This window comes from Bos taurus, chromosome 2 (assembly GCF_002263795.3).
Source record: "Bos taurus isolate L1 Dominette 01449 registration number 42190680 breed Hereford chromosome 2, ARS-UCD2.0, whole genome shotgun sequence".
NCBI classification, from domain to species: Eukaryota; Metazoa; Chordata; class Mammalia; order Artiodactyla; family Bovidae; genus Bos; species Bos taurus.
In genome coordinates this window covers 49631060-49650137 of record NC_037329.1, presented here as the reverse complement: position 1 = coordinate 49650137, position 19078 = coordinate 49631060, and the positions used below count along the sequence as shown (strand labels likewise).

Below are 19078 nucleotides of genomic sequence, written 5' to 3'. Positions count from 1 at the left end.
TCAGATATTGTGTACCCCAGTTTACTCCATGACATGGTTTTGTTCTTATAAATCTGAAAGTTTTGGCTTAATTTCTTCATATATATCAGACTATAAAGTATTCACCATGCTATTAATTTACTGAAAAAAAGGTCAGTTTAACAGAAAAAAAAATTATTGAAATTAATAATATAATTTACAATATACTCTTGGTATACTTGGAAAAGATAGATTTTACTTCTCCCAGACAACTGTTACAAGCTTAGCGATTTATAGAAACATTTTGAGATAGAACTTGGATGCCCTCAACATTAAAAGACTATTTTAGGGACCAACTTATGAACAATATCCACTTTCCAAGGTTTAACTTAATTTTATTTTTACTTAAGTGAGTGCTATGCATTTAATTTTAATGTGGTCAACTTAAGAGCAAAAAAATAGAGGCTTGGAGCATAGTGCTGATTACCAGAAGCCTTTGCTTTACCATGAATATATCTAATTGTCTCCTATTTCTACATTTTGAGTATCTATACAGAAAAGGCTGCAATCAACCTAAATATCACAGTAAAAGCTAACCAAAAGCTTTTAAGTAGCTAAAAGCTAACTATTTTCTGCTAGTGTATACCATTATAGCTGGTATATAGCAGGAATTTTCTTTTTTTAGTAAATGAATGAATAAATGCATCTGTTTATCCAAATAAGATGCATGAAAATAAAATCTGCCATTTGCTCATGTCCTATTTCCCAAAGATGACTTCCTACAGCATTTATGTATTAACCATTCTCTTTTCTGTTCAGTCTCTGAAATCTTAAAATTCAATTAAAATGTCTTAGTTTTATGTTTTCTAAGCTAGCAGTTATTACTCCTTTTCTGGCTAATGTTGGCATTAATTTCTGCTATAATTCATTCTGTCTTCAAAATACCATTGAGAAAGACTCTTATATCCCTTCATTACCCACAACTTATTTGAGCATTAAAATTTCTTAAATTATCCTTTAGTGCTGTTGTGCTGGTGACTCTCATAAGTTTGTAAACAAATACATTTGTTCTCTATATGTTTGTGCTTTGCCTTCTAAACAGAGTGAATATGAACCTAAAATCTTTATCGTATTCTCAACAGGCTTTGATGATACAATTAAAATACAAAGTAACCAGAAGTTAAATTATCAATAAGAGTCATTTATTTTGCATTTTTATTTTAAAGAATACTTAAGAGAATTGTGATGAATTAGCAGTGACAAACTACTTCTTGCAAGCTGATTTTGTGTGGAGAGTTTAATTAAACATTGCAGCTGTTTATCTCTATGGTGATTAAATTTTCATATGTAAATTACATGTATTAAGATCAAGATACTTATGTAAATGTCACTTGCCTTAATGTTCTGTGTTACTGTTATTAACATCTAACCATCAGTTTATAATCTTCTTGTATTGCAATTTATTGGCATGGCTACATTGTTAAGACAATTAGCTTCAGATTACAAGAACAAACAAGTTTATTTTGTTTTTTTTATCTACAGTCTAAAGTTTATCACACAGTCTAAATATATTTAGAGAAAAGCAAACTCTACGCTAGAGTAGGAAATGGCAACCCACTCCAGTATTCTTGCCTGGAGAATCCCATGGACAGAGAAGCCTGCCAGGCTACAGTCCATGGGGTTGGAAAGAGTTGAACATGACTGAAACAACTTAGCCCCCACACAAAATCTAAAGCATTTAGCAAGGAAGAGCACCTGTCTACTTCCAAATTCCATTCCTTAAAGAATGCATTCTATATATTATATAAATGTATATAAATATATGATTAAGAAAAATAGCAACAAATAAAAACTAATGTTTTTTCAGGAAATGTAGAGCATGTAGACAGTGGCAACAAATATAGCATAGAATATATTTTGGAGTTGCTGTGTGGGTATATCAATACTTTAGAAAAAGGAAATCACTTCAAATCCTCTCTATGTAAAGCATCTGCTCAGTTTTAACTTTCAGATTAGTTCTTTACCCACCAGGCAGAGGAAAGGGAATTTTAAAGAAAAGTTGCTAAGAAAATCTTCAAATAATAATGATGATCCTCACATGCTCAACATAGCTCCCACATCTACATCAGCACACTGTTTAAACCATTAGAAATTTGATCTCTAAGTGGAATAAAGAGAGTAGCTTAACAAGTGAAAGTCATTCAAAGTGTCATTGGCAATTAAAAATTGTTCTTTGCAGATACTAGAGATGAGTGAACTGAAGAATGTGTCACCTCTGTGGAAATATTTGTACTGTCTTATTATCCACATTTAGATTCTTCCTACTATAGTATATTAGGCTCTATCATTATATCTGAATTAAAACATATAATCTGTTCTATATGGTTCCAATGACATTGATAAATGAATTTAAAAATGAAAACAAAATAATTTTTTCACCTTTACTTGATGAGTACAGCTATTTACAGCAATGGTCCCCAAATTGTCTAAATGATGACCTCCTTAAAATCATCCTAATATATGCATATTTTCATATATTATAAATGTTTTCCACTTAGTATGTTATGTATTGGCAAAGCTTTATTTTCTGTATGTAATATATAATCCAAATAGATAGAAGTTCTAATATTTTCTTCTCACATTACATCAGATCACTGTGGCTATTCACTTGGGTGAGTACTCCAAATATTTTAGTTCAGAGGGTTAGTATATAAGCAACTTCAGGTCTTATTAGAGCTGTGTAACATTTCCCTGCTACTGACTTTACCAACTCTTGCATCTATATTTTAGGCATAGTGTGTTTACAAATTATAAGAGTATAGGAATGAAGAGAAGTGACAGGTTTAGAGAAATAACTCCAGAAAGAATGAAGGGATGGAGCCAAAGCAAAAAGAGTATCCAGTTGTGAATGGGAATGGTGATGGAAGCAAGGTTCAACGCTGTAAAGAGCAATATTGCATAGGAATCTGGAATGTTAGGTCCATGAATCAAGGCAAATTGGAAGTGGTCAAACAGGAGATGACAAGAGTGAGCATCGAGATTCTAAGAATCAGTGAACTAAGATGGACTGGACTGTGTGATTTTAACTCAGATGACCATTATATCTACTACTGTGGGCAAGAATCCCTTAGAAGAAATGGAGTAGCCATCATGGTCAACAAAAGAGTCCAAAATGTAAAACGACAGAATGATCTCTGTTTGTTTCCAAGGCAAACCACTCAATATCACGGTAATCCAAGTTCTATGCCTCAACCAGGAACACTGAAGAAGCTGAAGTTGAGTGGTTCTATGAAGACCTACAAGACCTCCTAGAACTAACACCCAAAAAAGATGTCCTTTTCATTATAGGGGACTGAAATGCAAAAGTAGGAAGTCAAGAAACACCTGGAGTAACATGCAAATTTGGCCTCGGAGTACAGAATGAAGTAGGGCAAAGGCTAATACAGTTCTTCCAAGAGAACACACTGGTTATAGCAAACACCCTCTTTCAACAACACAAGAGAAGACTCTACACATGGAGTTCACCAGATGGTCAACACTGAAATAAGATTGATTATATTCTTTGCAGTCAAAGATGGAGAAGCTCTATACAGTCAGCAAAAACAAGACCAGGAGCTGACTTTGGCTTGGATCATGAAATCCTTATTGGCAAATTCAGACTGAAATTGAAGAAAGTGGAGAAAACCACTAGACCATTCAGATATGACCCAAATCAAATCCCTTATGACTACACAGTGGAAGTGAGAAATAGATTTAAGGGACTAGATTTGATAGATAGAGTGCCTGATGAACTATGGATGGAGGTTTGTGACATTGTACAGGAGACAGGGATCAAGACCATGCCCCAGAAAAAGAAATGCAAAAAAGCAAAATGTCTGTCTGAGGAAGCCTTACAAATACCTGTGAAAAGAAGGGAAGCAAAAAGCAAAGAAGAAAAGAAAAGATATACCCATTTGAATGCTGAGTTCCAGAGAATAGCAAGGAGAGATAAGAAAGCCTTCCTCAGTGATCAGTGCAAAGAAATAGAGGGAAACAATAGAATGCGAAAGACCAGAGATCTCTTCAAGAAAATTAGAGATACCAAGGGAACATTTCATGAAAATATGGGCTCAATAAAGGACCGAAATGGTAGGGACTTAACAGAAGCAGAAGATATTAAGAGGTGGCAAGAATGCACAGAAGAACTGTACAAAAAAGATCTTCATGACCAAGATAATCACGATGGTGTGATCACTCACCTAGAGCCAGACATCCTGGAATGTGCAGTCAAGTGGGCCTTAGAAAGCATCACTACGAACAAAGCTAGTGGAGGAGATGGAATTCCAGGTGAGCTATTTCAAATCCTGAAAGATGACACTGTGAAAGTGCTGCACTCAATATGCCAGCAAATTTGGAAAACTCAGCAGTGGCCACAAGACTGGAAAATTTCAGTTTTCATTCCAATCCCAAAGAAAGTAAAAGTGAAGGAGCTCAGACATGTCCAACTCTTTGTGACCCTGTAGCCCACCAGGCTCCTCCATCCATGGGATTCTCCAGGGAAGAATGTAAGCCAGAAGGAAAAACACCAATACAGTATACTAATGCATATATATGGAATTTAGAAAGATGGTAACAATAACCCGGTGTACGAGACAGCAAAAGAGACACTGATGTATAGAACAGTCTTATGGACTCTGTGGGAGAGGGAGAGGGTGGGAAGATTTGGGAGAATGACATTGAAACATGTAAAATATCATGTAAGAAACGAGTTGCCAGTCCAGGTTCAATGCACAATACTGGATGCTTGGGGCTAGTGCACTGGGATGACCCAGAGGGATGGTATGGGGAGGGAGGAGGGAGGAGGGTTCAGGATGGGGAACACATGTATACCTGTGGCGGATTCATTTTGATATTTGGCAAAACTAATACAATTATGTAAAGTTTAAAAATAAAATTTAAAAAAGACAAAAGAAAAAAAAAAAAGAATACTGAATTAAGTTGCCATTTCCTTCTCTAGGGTATCTCATGGACCAAGGGATCGAACTCAGGTCTCCCACACTGCAGGCAGAGGCTTTAACCTCTGAGCCACCAGGGCAGACTCCAAAGAAAGAAAATGCCAAAGAATGCACAAACTACGACACAATTGTATTCATCTCACACGCTAGTAAAGTAATGCTCAAAATTCTCCAAGCCAGGCTTCAGCAGTACATGAACCGTGAACTTCCAGATGTTCAAGCTGGTTTTAGAAAAGGCAGAGGAACCAGAGATCAAATTGCCAACATCTGCTGGATCATCGAAAAAGCAAGAAAGTTCCAGAAAAACACCTATTTCTGCTTTATTGATTATGCTAAAGCCTTTGACTGCGTGGATCACAATAAACTGTGGAAAATTCTTCAAGAGATGGGAATACCAGATCACCTGACCTGCCTCTTGAGAAACCTGTATGCGGGTCAGGAAGCAACAGTTAGAACTGGACATGGAACAACAGACTGGTTCCAAACAGGAGAAGGAGTACGTCAAGGCTGTATATTGTCACCTTGCTTATTTAACTTATATGCAGAGTACATCATGAGAAAGCACAAGCTGGAGGAAGCACAAGCTGGAATCAAGATTGCCGGGAAAAATATCAATAACCTCAGATATGCAGATAACACCACCCTTATGGCAGAAAGTGAAGAACTAAAGAGCCTCTTGATGAAAGTGAAAGAGGAGAGTGAAAAAGTTGGCTTAAAGCTCAACATTCAGAAAGTGAAGATCATGGCATCTGGTCCCATCACTTCATGGGAAATAGATGGGGAAACAGTGGAAACAGTGTCAGACTTTATCTTTTTGGGCTCCAAAATCACTGCAGATGGTGATTTCAACCATGGAATTAAAAGACGCTTACTTCTTGGAAGGAAAATTATGACCAACCTAGACAGCATATTCAAAAACAGAGACATTACTTTGCCAACAAAAGTCCTTCTTGCCAAGGCTACGGTTTTTCCCGTAGTCATGTATGGATGTGAGAGTTGGACTGTGAAGAAAGCTGAGCGCCGAAGAATTGATGCTTTTGAACTGTGGTGTTGGAGAAGACTCTTGAGAGTCACTTGGACTGCAAGGAGATCCAACCAGTCCATCCTAAAGGAGATCAGTCCTGGGTGCTCATTGGAGGGACTGATGTTGAAGCTGAAACTCCAATACTTTGGCCACCTGATGTGAAGAGCTGACTCATTTGAAAGGACCCTGAGGCTGGGAAAAATTGAGGGCAGGAGGAGAGGGGATGACAGAGAATGAGATGGTTGGATGGCATCACCGACTCCATGGACATGGGTTTGGTTGGACTCCGGGAGTTGGTGATGGACAGGGAGGCCTGGCGTGCTGCGGTTCATGGCGTTGCAAAATGTCGCACACGACTGAGACTGAACTGATACATCTACATTCTCCTCTTAAAGGAGACTTAAAGAAAAAATCAACATCACAATTTAAGAGTGATTCTGAACTTATCTAATATGACACTAAGAATTTTTCGAAGGATCATATGTCTATTTTACTTGCATTGGTCTAGATTATTTGAAGTACTGAAAAATATTTGTCAGAATACTGCTGAATATTTAGTTCCTATCACTCCTCACACCACTCTCAACTAATTTATTTTCTCTCTCTCTCTCTCTTTTGGCTAACCATATTTTTTTTCACAGTACTGGAAATTGAGAAACCAAGATCAAGGTGCCAGCAGATTTAGTTCTTGGTGAGGCCCATATTCCTGACTTGTAGAGAGCTGTCTTCTGTTTCATCTTTACATGCTGCTGAGTTCTGATCTCTCTTCGTCTTTTTATAAGTGTACTAACCCAAACACATGGGCTTCCCTTGTGGCTCAGCTGATTAAAAAGTCCGCCTGCAATGTAGGAGACCTGGGTTTGATCCCTGGGTTGGGAAGATCCCCTGGAGAAGGGAACAGCTACTCCAGTATTCTGGCCTGGAGATCTATGGACTGTCCATGGGGTCGAAGAGTCAGACACGACTGAGCAACTTTTACTTTAACTAATCCCATCACAGGGACCCCATTCCTGTCATGCTTCATAGCTATATACTTATCCCCAAACTCAACTGAGTTGCACACACTAAAACGCTTCACCTTTTTACACATCAATCTTGCCTCAATAAAATATTTTTATAAAAATGACTCAAGGAAAAACATCCATGATGTGTCTAAAAAAGGCAAGTAAACAAAGGCTTTGGGAATCTGGCCGTCTGTGGTTTTATATGTATGTGCATATGTAAATATGGTACAGTTTAATAGTATTATAAAATTGCATCTCTAAACAAAGAACCCTCTGAGACATGGTGGGATGTGGTGGGGAGAGGACAAAAAGGTTATGTGTGGTATTACATAAGCTAAAAGAACAGAGTGTTTCAAGATACAGAAAGTGATCCTGTCAAAAGAAGATTGAAGAGTACGCATCAGCTTAGCAACACAAAGGTCACTGGTGCCTTTGATAACGTGGTTGAGATCAACACTAGGTTGGACAAGGAGTAACTAGAGGTACGTAAGTGGAAATTGTCAGTCTTTCTAAATCATAAGACATTTGAAAACCAAATGGAAGAGAAAGATAAGGCAATAAATGGAAAGTAGCATGAGATTCTGGGAAAGATTTGTTTCTGGTTTTTTTGGATGGGAATGATACAAATGTGCATTCATTACAACATAATTTTATTGTGAGACTGTTACGAACTGGATCTTTGCTTTCCCTCAAAGCTCATAATTTTGAAGCCCTAACCCTCAATGGCATGATATTTAGACATAGGGCTTGCGTGACCTTTAACTCCTGCCTGAATACATTCAAACTGTTTCCTTACATTTTTGTCCAGTTTTATAGTTTTTCTTATGCTGTGAAGGTTAGTCCTTAACCATTTATTGCATCATGGAGGAACACAGTCTCCTGATGTTGTGTCATCAATTTCTAGACTCAAATTTATTAACATTTTCCATGATAGTTTTAGATTTGCCTATTTATTCAAATAATTTGCCTCTTTAACCAAATTATTTTGTTAGGTTTGATTTCATATATTTTGAGGATATATTATTACTCTGCATACAGCTTCAGAAAAAAATATATTCTATTTGTGAATTAACTTTATTTACCCTATCCCTCAGAGATTGTTTTATTTTGCTTTGATTTTACTCAAGTCTATTTTATCTGGTATGCACAGAGCTACTCTAGGTCCTTTGTAATTAATGTTCACAGGTATAAATCCCTCAACTCTTCAACTTTCCATTTTTCTGGCAACATTAATAGTTCAAGTCTTTGAGATACTACAGTGATTTCTGAGAAACTGAGGCTGGTTGTGGCAGGGGTTGAGGACAGGCATAATGTTTACAAGAATTGAAGGGGAAGCAGAGTATGGTAAGAGAGGAGATCCCTGGAGCCACAAAGACAGGCTCTCAAACCTTGTCTTGATCAGGTACCAACAAATGGCCTGGGGAAATTCACTTAACCTCCTTGTATCTCATTTTTCTTGATCAGTAAATGAGTGAGTAATAGTAGCAGTACAACCTCTTTTGGTTATTATAAGAATTAAATTAATTTATAAAACATGCAGAACTGAGCCAGAAAAATAATAAGCATTATGTGTTTGTTGAATAAAAACAGGGATTAGACATCATAAGGGAGGGACAAGAGGGTTAGGTCTTCGTCTTTCAAAGACAATATAACTAGATTTTATTTCACCCACCTGAGAATATTTTGCTTTCCCAAGTAAATTTAATTTGATCATACCTTTTGTTATTATTTTTATTATATATTTGAATTTAATAGGAACAATTTCATGATGCCTCCTCTTTTCATCTACTGATTCAGACGTTACCCATTCTATTTTTAAGTATTTTCCTGGATATTTACTGGATTCTCTATGAGTTACCACATTTCTACATATCCTTTAAGCAGAGCCTCACTTACCAAGGATGTTTGTATAGCAGACAGCCTATGAAGATATACTGTCTCTTTTGGAACAGGTAGCAGGTTTGTTCTCTGTCCACTATAATTAACATGCTGTCTTCCTCTGGAGTGTCAGACTGGCTTCCTGTCCACTATAAAGATTCAGGTTCTCTAAGCTCGGAGTTCCTTAGCTGTGCACAAGATCCATGCCACATGTGCAGCATCTACCTGGTCCCTCCATATCATCTTCAAGGGACTCAGGGCAAAAGTGCCCTGATGCAAACATAAAGCTCAAGCTATTGGCTGCACTTTGAGTAAAGAAGTCCTTGGCTTCTCACTCAGGAGTCTCATGTCTTTTTCCAGCATCTGCAAAACAGAATCTGACAGGATTAGGGCAGAACAAGAGAGTAAATCATCTAACTGCAGAGTCAGATAGTATCTTCAAATTTGGTATTTTGTTCACCATGGGGTTTCTGCATTCATTTTCTATCTTTTAAAATACTGTTTTAAAATATTACTTTATCTTGATTGCTCAAGAGTTTTCAGCACCTCCATAAACTTTTTTTGCCCAAAGTGAATGTCATGTTTCTTCACTGTAGTTCCAGAACTTGTGAGTCAAGAAGCCCCCATAGGAGAAATAAGTGCTATCAGAGTGCTATCAGCAGTGATGAACAGAGATTCTGGTGAGTAGAAAACATTAGAAATTGATCCAGCTTTGGCTCTGAGCAGCTGCCCAACCACTCAAAACTGAAAATAAATGTCTCCTACCTACCCGGGTGGTGGTGTGCTCTCCCCTCCCCACCTGGATAGCTCCCAACACTTTTAGTCTGACCTCAGCTGCTTTAAGGGGAAAGATTTAATAGTAGCACTAAGAGTGCCTTGTCCCCAAAGAACAAAAGTCATCCACATGTATCATAGTATAGTGAAGAGATGTGGAGGAGAGGAATCATTCAAACATGTAGCTTTATTTGTAACAGCTTCTCAGGTTAAAATCTTATCCAGTTTCTCAGGGTAGTGTATGCCCAGTATCAGCTAATGCAGTTTGAGCAGAGTTCACTGTAGGGAAGGGAACCTAATGTAAGCTTGTAGATGAGAATCAACCCCAAAGAGCTAATTCAACGTATTATTGCTGTGGCTTCAACAATTAAATATAAAACCACTGTTAATATTTACATGCTTGTAAGCAGCAGAGGGGACCATCCTGATTGAAACTGCCACTGGCAGACTTGTGCTAGAACCTTTGGGATTCCACAGTAACAACACCTCTTTGAGCCATAAATCTCCATCACTGTCACTGATGATTTGACCAACTGGAAAACCTACCAAATGCAGGGAGCTTCCATGAGAAGGCAACACTTTGGATGTCGGACTTGCTATCCTCTTTATGTGGCTCGGCTAATAGTTTGTCACTGGGCATTTGTGGAAACTGAATGTGTGACACATGGAACTCTGTCATTCTCCATTCTGATTTCCTATTTTGGGCTGTATCAAATGGACTCAACAACTAACAAGGTAGGGAGGACCTAATTAGCCACATTTGTCAAAGGGAAATTGCTTATTCAAGTGCATAACCAGTCCTGCCCCAACACCATCTTGGCTCTACATGGAAAACTAGCAACTGTCCTTTGGGAAAAAACTTCATCCTTCACTCTGCAATAGGCTCTTGATTCACAAATGTTCTCCTAAATACCTGTGACATAACCTACATTGATGCTTTAGCTAAATGGAAAGCCAATGTGTGGACTGGGCAACCTCCTATCTCATTGCCAGACATGGAGAATAGAAGCAGGTGTGGTCACTCCCAGCAGTCAGAACTCAAGGCTGTTAGAGTTCTGTTCTTCACTTTAGAAATTTTACAGCTATATTGACTCTTGGATTATTGCAAATAGTCTGGCTCTTTGATTAGTCACTTGGAAAACTAGACTGTCAGATTAAAACTATTCTTCTTTGAGTCCACAAACTATAGAGAAACACATTTCAGCTGCTGTCAGACTATTTGGGTCACTTACATGGACATGGTAGAAAAGATCCATTCTCTAATGTCACCCCACTCCAGTACTTTTGCCTAGAATATCCCATGGACAGAGGAGGCTGGTAGGCTGCAGTCCATGGGGTCGCTAGAGTCGGACACGACTGAGTGACTTCGCTTTCACTTTTCACTTTCATGCATTGGAGAAGGAAATGGCAACCCACTCCAGTGTTCTTGCCTGGAGAATCCCAGGGACGGGGAAGCCTGGTGGGCTGCCGTCGATGGGGTCACACGGAGTCGGACACGACTGAAACGACTTAGCAGCAGCAGCAGCAGCAGCAGAATCAAGCTGATGGCTGAGTCTGCACTCCCTAGACTGTTGCCATTTCTTCCCAGAACCACTGTATAAGAATGGCAACATAGCCACTATCACACACAGGGTATAAAGTAAAGGACTCTATGATTTCTGAAGCTGAGGCTGTCACTCCTATTTTTCAAGTTACCATGATGGTATTACAGTCTAATTAGTTAACTCTGGCAATACAACTACGACCCATGAAATTAATTTTTGCTATATTTTCATATCTCATTTGCATTTTCATCAGATTATTTTTGCATTCACTCAACTTTTGTAATGAAACAATAATGAGCTCACACTGAAAGTTTTTAATGGACATGACACTCTCCCTACCATCCATGTGAATCTGGTATACTTGAGAACTGTATGGCATCCTCAAAAATGAACTCAAGACTGAGACAGAGTCAAAAGATTTCTGACTCTATCTCCCTAACCTCCTCTTACACTACAAATTCATAAGACCCTTAGGTCAAGAAAAAGATCATAGCCTCTCAGCCACTTCCTGGTCAAAAATAAGGACAAAGGAATAGGGAGTCATTTAGATCTATGTTGAAAATTTGGGATTTCAAACTGAACATTCCAGAGCATGATGCTTCTTTTCTCTCCTGTCTGAAACGCCTGTTCAGATTACTTGATGCTGTCTATAGGTAGCAACACAGCCAAAACAGAGTCTAGGAAATCCTAACTTAATTCTAGTTTAGCCATTTGGATTTTCCATTGGACTGAAATGGTCTTAGATCATAAGAATAATGACCACTGATTTGAGTACATTACTCACCATGTACCCCATCACTAGTTCATGAAGGCCATAGTAGAGTAAAACATCAATCCAAAAACTTACTAAGAAAGCCATCTGGCTTTCAAGTGTAGGTTGAGATGGTGTAAAAGGTGCATCCAGCTGTTTGTGGGCATGGTCAAGGTTTACACTGCAGTGGACCACATCCCACTGCTTGCTAATAAATATAAAATGCTTCATGAGATGAACTGAGTAAATTTTTTCTCAGTATTAGTTAGATTAATCAGAGTAGTCAATGGCATGGTGTATTCAGGGAAAATGTTCTGCTGTATAGACATGAAGCATCTATACTCTGGAAGACAACTCTTTCTGCATCTCTCACACTCCACACATTCTGTGCATAGAGGTGACTTCTATCTTTGCTCCAGATTATCTTTTCAAGGCTATTTGTAAAGCAAGCAGTATTAGGATATGTAGTGAATCCTTCTGGAGCATTGGGGCAGGCATACTAACTGTAGTCTAGTAAGGATAATGTATCCTCCAAAGCAAAGGGCAGGCAGATTTACAGCCCTATTATAAAATAAACAGGGTACATCTAGGTAGGTGGGTTTAGTAGGTCAGTCGTGTCCAACTCTTGCAACCACATGGACTGTAGCCTGCCAGGCTCCTCTGTCCGTGGGATTCTCCAGGCCAGAATACTGGAGTGGGTTGCCATTTCCTCCTCCAGGGGATCTCTCTGACCCAGGGATTGAACTGAGTGTCCTGCGTTGCTGGCAGACTCTTTACTGACTGAACCACCAGGGTAGGGCCCATCTTCGTTATGCAATTCAGTATGCATACAAATGTCATCTGATTCTCATCATGTTGCCCTATGAGAAATGGGTCTCATGAATCCATGATATATATTCCTGATGCACTGTCAACTACTGTTACTATGAGTAATAAAGAATCCTTTATATCTGACCCAGAAATGTCTTCTGCCAGCTCCATGATATTGCAGCAAGCTAACTTGTTAGCTTGCAAATCAGGTAAAAATTTAGAACTTTCAGAGTCTTAGTGATCCTGAGAGCAACCATTAAAACCTATGCAAACTGGTATAGCTAAAAATCCTAAGGAGGATCTAAAATTAAATTTTTCAAAGGATAAAATATTCTAAAAAGAAGTCAGAAAAGTAGGAATAGAAAAATAAGGAAATAAAATGAAGGGAATAAGCAGGAAATACATGATAAAATGATAGAATCAAATACAATACCTAATATTGCCTTAAATGTTATATAGAAAACACTCTACATTAAAAAAAATAGAAAAAAAATGTCAGGATCAATAACAAGCAAGATCCAAAGACATATTGTATATTAGAATGTTTCTTGGCTTTTCATGCTCTGTTCACTTGCATAGCAATATTGAGATCATTTGCCAAATTCTATTAATCGATCTATTAGGATTTTATCATTACTCTGTTGCTTTATCAGTTCAGTTAGTTCACTCAGTTGTGTTCAACTTTTTGCGACCCCATGCACTGAAGCACGCCAGGCTTCCCTGTCGATCACCAACTCCCAGAGCTTGTTTAAACTCAGTTAATGCTATTTTTACAATATTGAGTCTTTCCAACAATAAGTGGAAATTGCTCCATTTATTTTTATTTTTTCATATTTTTAAATAAAACATAATTTACAAAACCTGTAAATATGCTGTCTACAAGAGACCCACATTAGATCAAGGACACATACAAACTGAAAGTGAAGAGATAGGAAAAAATATCCCATGAAACTGAAAATCAACAGAAAGTTGGAATAGCAATACTCATATAAAAAATAGACTCTAAAATAAAGACTGCAACAAGAGACAAGGAAGGATACTACATAAAGATCAAGGGATCGATCTAAGAAGAAGATATAACAATTGTAAATATATATGTACCCAACACAGGAGCACCTCAATATATAAATCAAATAATTAACTGCCATAATAGGGGAAGTTGACAATAACACAACAATAGTGAGGGACTTTAACAGCCCAGTTAAACCAATGGATAAATCATCCAGACAGAAAATTAATAAGGAAACAAAAGTCTAAAATGACACATTAGACCAGATAAACTCAGTTGATATCTATAGGATATTCCATGCAACAGCAGCAGAATATACTTTCTTCTCAAGTGTTCATTGAATGCACTTGGAACATTCTCCAGGATAGATCACATCTTGGGTTACAAATCAAGCCTCAGTAAATTTTAGAAAACTGAAATCATATCAAGCATCTTTTCCAACCTCAAAGCTATAACATGAGAAATTACAGGGAAAAAAAAAGAAGTAAAAAGCATAAACACACGGAGACTAATCAATATGTTACTAAACAGCCAATGAATCATTGAAGAAATCAAGGAGGAATTAAAAAAATACCTGGAGACAATGACAATAAAAACACGTTGACCCAAAACCTATGGGGTGCAGCAAAAGCAGTTCTAAGAGGGAAGTTGATAGCAATACAATCTTACCTAAAGATTCAAGAAAAATTTCAAATAAGTTACCTAACCTTACACCTAAAGCAACTAGAGAAAGAAGAATAAAACCCAAAGTTAGTAGAGGGAAAAAATAATAAAGATAAGAGTGGAAATAAACAGAGTCAAAATAGAAAACAATAGAAAAGATCGATAAAACTAAAAGTTCATTCTTAGAGAAGATAAACAAAATCGATAAACCTTTAGCCAAACTCATCAAGAAAAAAAGGGGAGGGCCTAAATCAATAACATCAGAAATGAAAAGGGAGAGGCTACAACTGACACCACAGAAATACAAAGAATTATAAGAGATTTCTACAAGCACCTATCCACCAACCAAATGAACAGCCTGAAAAAAATGGACAAATTCTTAGAAACATACAACCTTCCAAGACTGAACCAGGAAGTAACAGAAAATACGAACAGACAAATCACCAGTACTGAGACTGAAACTGTGATTAAAAACTTCCAAAAATAAAAGTTCAGGACCAGATTGCTTCACAGGTGAATTCTATCTTTCATGTTTTTAAATAAACATAATTTATATTACAAATACCTTCTACTTTTGTTAGGTTTATTATTCAGTTTTTTATATTTTTTGCTAAATATAAACATGACATTTTTGTGGAAAGATTCAGTTTCTAACAATGTTTTTGGTGTATAATGATACTCTACAAGTAATTTTTCCCCAGTTTTCCTCTATAACAATTCTTAATTGCTTAGTTACACTGATAATATCTGAATATAATGGCAATATAGTCCCTTCTTTTGTAGTCTTATACTTTTATTTTATTCTTCTCTTAATCAGCTGTCTATAAGCCCTCCAATATAAAAGCTGTAACAACCATGATTTTAAATATTCTTCTCTTATCCCTCAATAAATCATGACTGTTATTTCTTTTTGATTATCAAAAAGGAGATGTATTGCCAAATTTGGATCACAAATTTCAAAAAATTTTTCTATATATTACCAGAATTTAATTAAAAATTATTTATGGATATTTACATATATCAAATATTTTTCATCAGCCATTTATAGAATAATATATATTTTCTCTTTTAATTTTTAAGTGAATCACTTAGAAATATTTCAAATATTGAAATTTCTTACTTCCTTGGGGAATATAACCCACTTTGCTATAATGTATTTTTACATACATTGTTGGATTTTATTTACATTTTTGTCTCTATTCAGAAATCACATTGCCTATGTCTTTCTTTGTCACAATTATTTTAAGACAACAGCCTTTTGTAATTATTTTTGAGTACTTTTCTTTCTATTCTCATGAAAATTGATATAAATAACTATTTATTTCCTAAAGGTTTAATGATTCTTAATTTCAAAATTATCTGGGTCTGGTATTTTGTGGGTATACGTCTGAGTAGGGTGGATTGTGGATTACAACCTAACAATTATGTTCTTTAATTGAGAAATATGTATTCATATTTTCAGTTTCTTCAGAATCATATTTTATTAAATTTTGCTGTTTTCTGAAAATTGCTTACTTGGTCTGAATTTTAAAATATTTAAAATATTTTTGATATATTTGGTCTAAATTTTCAACTACTTAAATTATGAAATTATGTATGATATTTTACTTTGACTATAAAACATCTGCCATAATTATACCTCCTGTCTAATTCCTTCCATATGTATATATGCTTTCTCTAATTTACAGGATCCATTTAGGCAGAAGTCTTTTTTATTAGGTTTTTCAAACACCCAAATTACAGCATGCCACACATGTAATTCTTCTTTTTTTAATATGATAAAATTTTATATGTATATTCTTATTTTCCTTTTTAATATCCTGGTAAGACTTTTTCTTTAGATGTCCAATGTCTACTTTTTAAAATAATTTCATTATTGTTTTAGAATTTTGGAAAATTTTCAGGTTTAATACAGAGGCTACAAAACCCATTTTCCCCAATTGTTAATATGTTACATTATTATGACACATTTTGATTAATTAATTTTAGAAACAATTTTGATAACTTAATATTAACTTAAATCCATACTTTCTTTAGACATCATTAGTTTTTCCCTAAAATTAATTTTCTGTTTTAGAATCCCAATCACAGTACATTACACTAGTCATCATATCTTAGTCTCCTCTGAACTCCGCCAGTTACTCAGATTTTCCTTGGTTTTGATGATGTTGACAGTTTTAAGATATACCCGGGGACAGTGGAGCCTGGTGGGCTGCCACCTATGGGGTCGCACAGAGTTGGACACGACTGAAGCGACTTAGCAGCAGCAGCAGACATGTATTTTATAGAATTTTCCTCAATTTCAGATTTCTTTTTTCATTGGTAGATTAGGGTAACATTCTCATCATATCACATCAAGGATATACTGAATGAACATGAATTATTATTGATGATGCTATCTTGATTACCTTGCTGAGATAGTGTTTGTCAAGTTTCTTTTTTTCCCCCTTTTCCATTCTATACTTTTTGGATGAAAGTCACTGTGTACATTCCACGGTTAAGGGCTGGGAAGTCATGCACCAGTTTCTTAAAGGAGAAATACTTACATAGTTGTTTGCAATTGTTCTGCACAGGAGACTTGTCTATTATCCTCCATTAATTTCTTTATTCAATCATCTATGTATATCATCTGTTTGGGCACATGAATATTTTCCATATTTGGGTTATAATTTAACAGTACTTACTTTATTTGCTTAAAGCTGTTCCAGCTTTGGCTAATGGAATCTCTTTCTGTTGACTTATGTGTCCTTTTGACGGATACCATTTTGCTTTTTAAACACCTTATTTTCTGGAACTACAAGATGCTATAGGCTCACACTGTGTGTGTGTTCTCCCTGCTCGACCCTAAATTCAGCCACTTCTCCAAGGAGCTCTGGTTCCTTCCACTGGAGAATGGTTGTTGTTGTTTAGTCACTAAGTCATGTCCTTCTGTTTTTGCAACCCCATGGACCATAGCACACCAGGCTTCATTGTCCATGGGATTTCCCAGGCAAGAATACTGGAGACGGTTACTATTTTCTTCTCCAGGGAATCTACCGACCGGAGGATGGATCCTGTGTTTCCTTAATTGCAGGCATATTCTTTATCCCTAAGCCACCAGGGAAGAAGTCAATGGAAATGGTATTAGAAGCCAAATGCAATGTCTTATTTTTTTATTTCTCTTAGAAAGGATTCTAAACTTATACATTTTCAATTATTTTTCCCAGCTAAATGTATTTGAGTCATATTCTACCTTCTGAGAGACTGCTTTATCAATTTTAAACTTTTTATATAGAGTATTTTTATTATCACTAGGTTCTAAATACTCTCTGATAGAAATCAAAAGCTAGAGCCAAATATCCTGCAGTGTGAAGTCAAGTGGGCCTTAGGAAGCATCACGATGAACAAAGCTAGTGGAGGTGATGGAATTCCAGCTGAGCTATTTCAAATCCTAAAAGATGATACTGTTAAAGTGCTACACTCAGTATGCAGGGAAATTTGGAAAACTCAGCAATGGCCACAGGACAGGAAAAAGTCAGTTTTTACTCCAATCCCAAAGAAAGGCAATGCTAAAGAATGTTCAAATTACCATACAATTGCACTCATTTCACATGCTTCAAGATTATGGTCAAAATCTTTCAAGATAGGCTTCAACAGTACGTGAACCAAGAACTTGCAGATGTACAAGCTGGACTTAGGAAAGGCAGAGGAACCAGAAATCAAATTGTCTACATCCACTGGATCATAGAAAAAGAAAGGAAATTCCAGAAAAATATCTACTTCTGCTTCATTGACTATACTAAAGCATTTAACTGATTCATACACCCAACCTCAACTCTTGGTGGTCGGATTTCATGTACTATCGGCCGAAAGGGTGACGGCGCCGCTAGGATGAAGCTCGTGAGATTTTTGACGAAATTGAGTCATGAAACTGTAACCATTGAATTAAAGAATGGAACACAGGTCCATGGAACAATCACAGGTGTAGATGTCAGTATGAACACACATCTTAAAGCAGTGAAAATGACCCTGAAGAACAGAGAACCTGTACAGCTGGAAACACTGAGTATTCAAGGAAATAACATTCGGTATTTTATTCTGCCAGACAGCTTACCTCTGGATACACTACTCGTGGATGTGGAACCAAAGGTGAAGTCTAAGAAAAGGGAAGCTGTTGCAGGAAGAGGCCGAGGCCAAGGAAGAGGACGAGGCCGAGGCCAAGGAAGAGGACGAGGCCGAGGCCAAGGAAGAGGACGTGGCCGAGGACGAGGCAGAGGAAGAGGGGGTCCTAGGTGATAATGTCTCTCAAGACTACTATTTCAAAGTAGTGGGGCAGGAAGACCCATACGTGACAGAGGAAGACTATGACGCCAAGGCAGAAGAATGTGAAGTCCTAAGCGATAATGTTGCTGGAGCTTACTGTTTCACAGGGCTGGATGTTCAAGTTTTTTGTACAGGGTTTGTTTGTTTGTAGCAGTTTTTAAACATAAATGTAACACACACACAAAATAAATAAAGCATTTAACTGTGTGGATCACAACAAACTGGAAAAATCTTAAAGAGACTGGAATACCAGACCACTTTACCTGTCTCCTGAGAAGCCTGTAGGCAGGACAAGAAGCAACAGTTAGAACTGGACATGGAACAACAGACTGGTTCAAAATCAGTAAAGAAGTAGGCCAAGGCTGTA

The 19078-nt window shown here is 37.0% G+C and overlaps 1 non-coding gene across 1 annotated transcript; it reads left to right on the top strand.

Annotated features, from left to right (window-relative positions):
- Positions 1-18252: 18252 nt before the first annotated feature.
- LOC786829 (small nuclear ribonucleoprotein Sm D1) lies at positions 18253-18684 on the top strand. Its single transcript, XR_003030237.2, has one exon. It is a non-coding gene; the product is annotated as a small nuclear ribonucleoprotein Sm D1 (transcript).
- Positions 18685-19078: the final 394 nt, after the last annotated feature.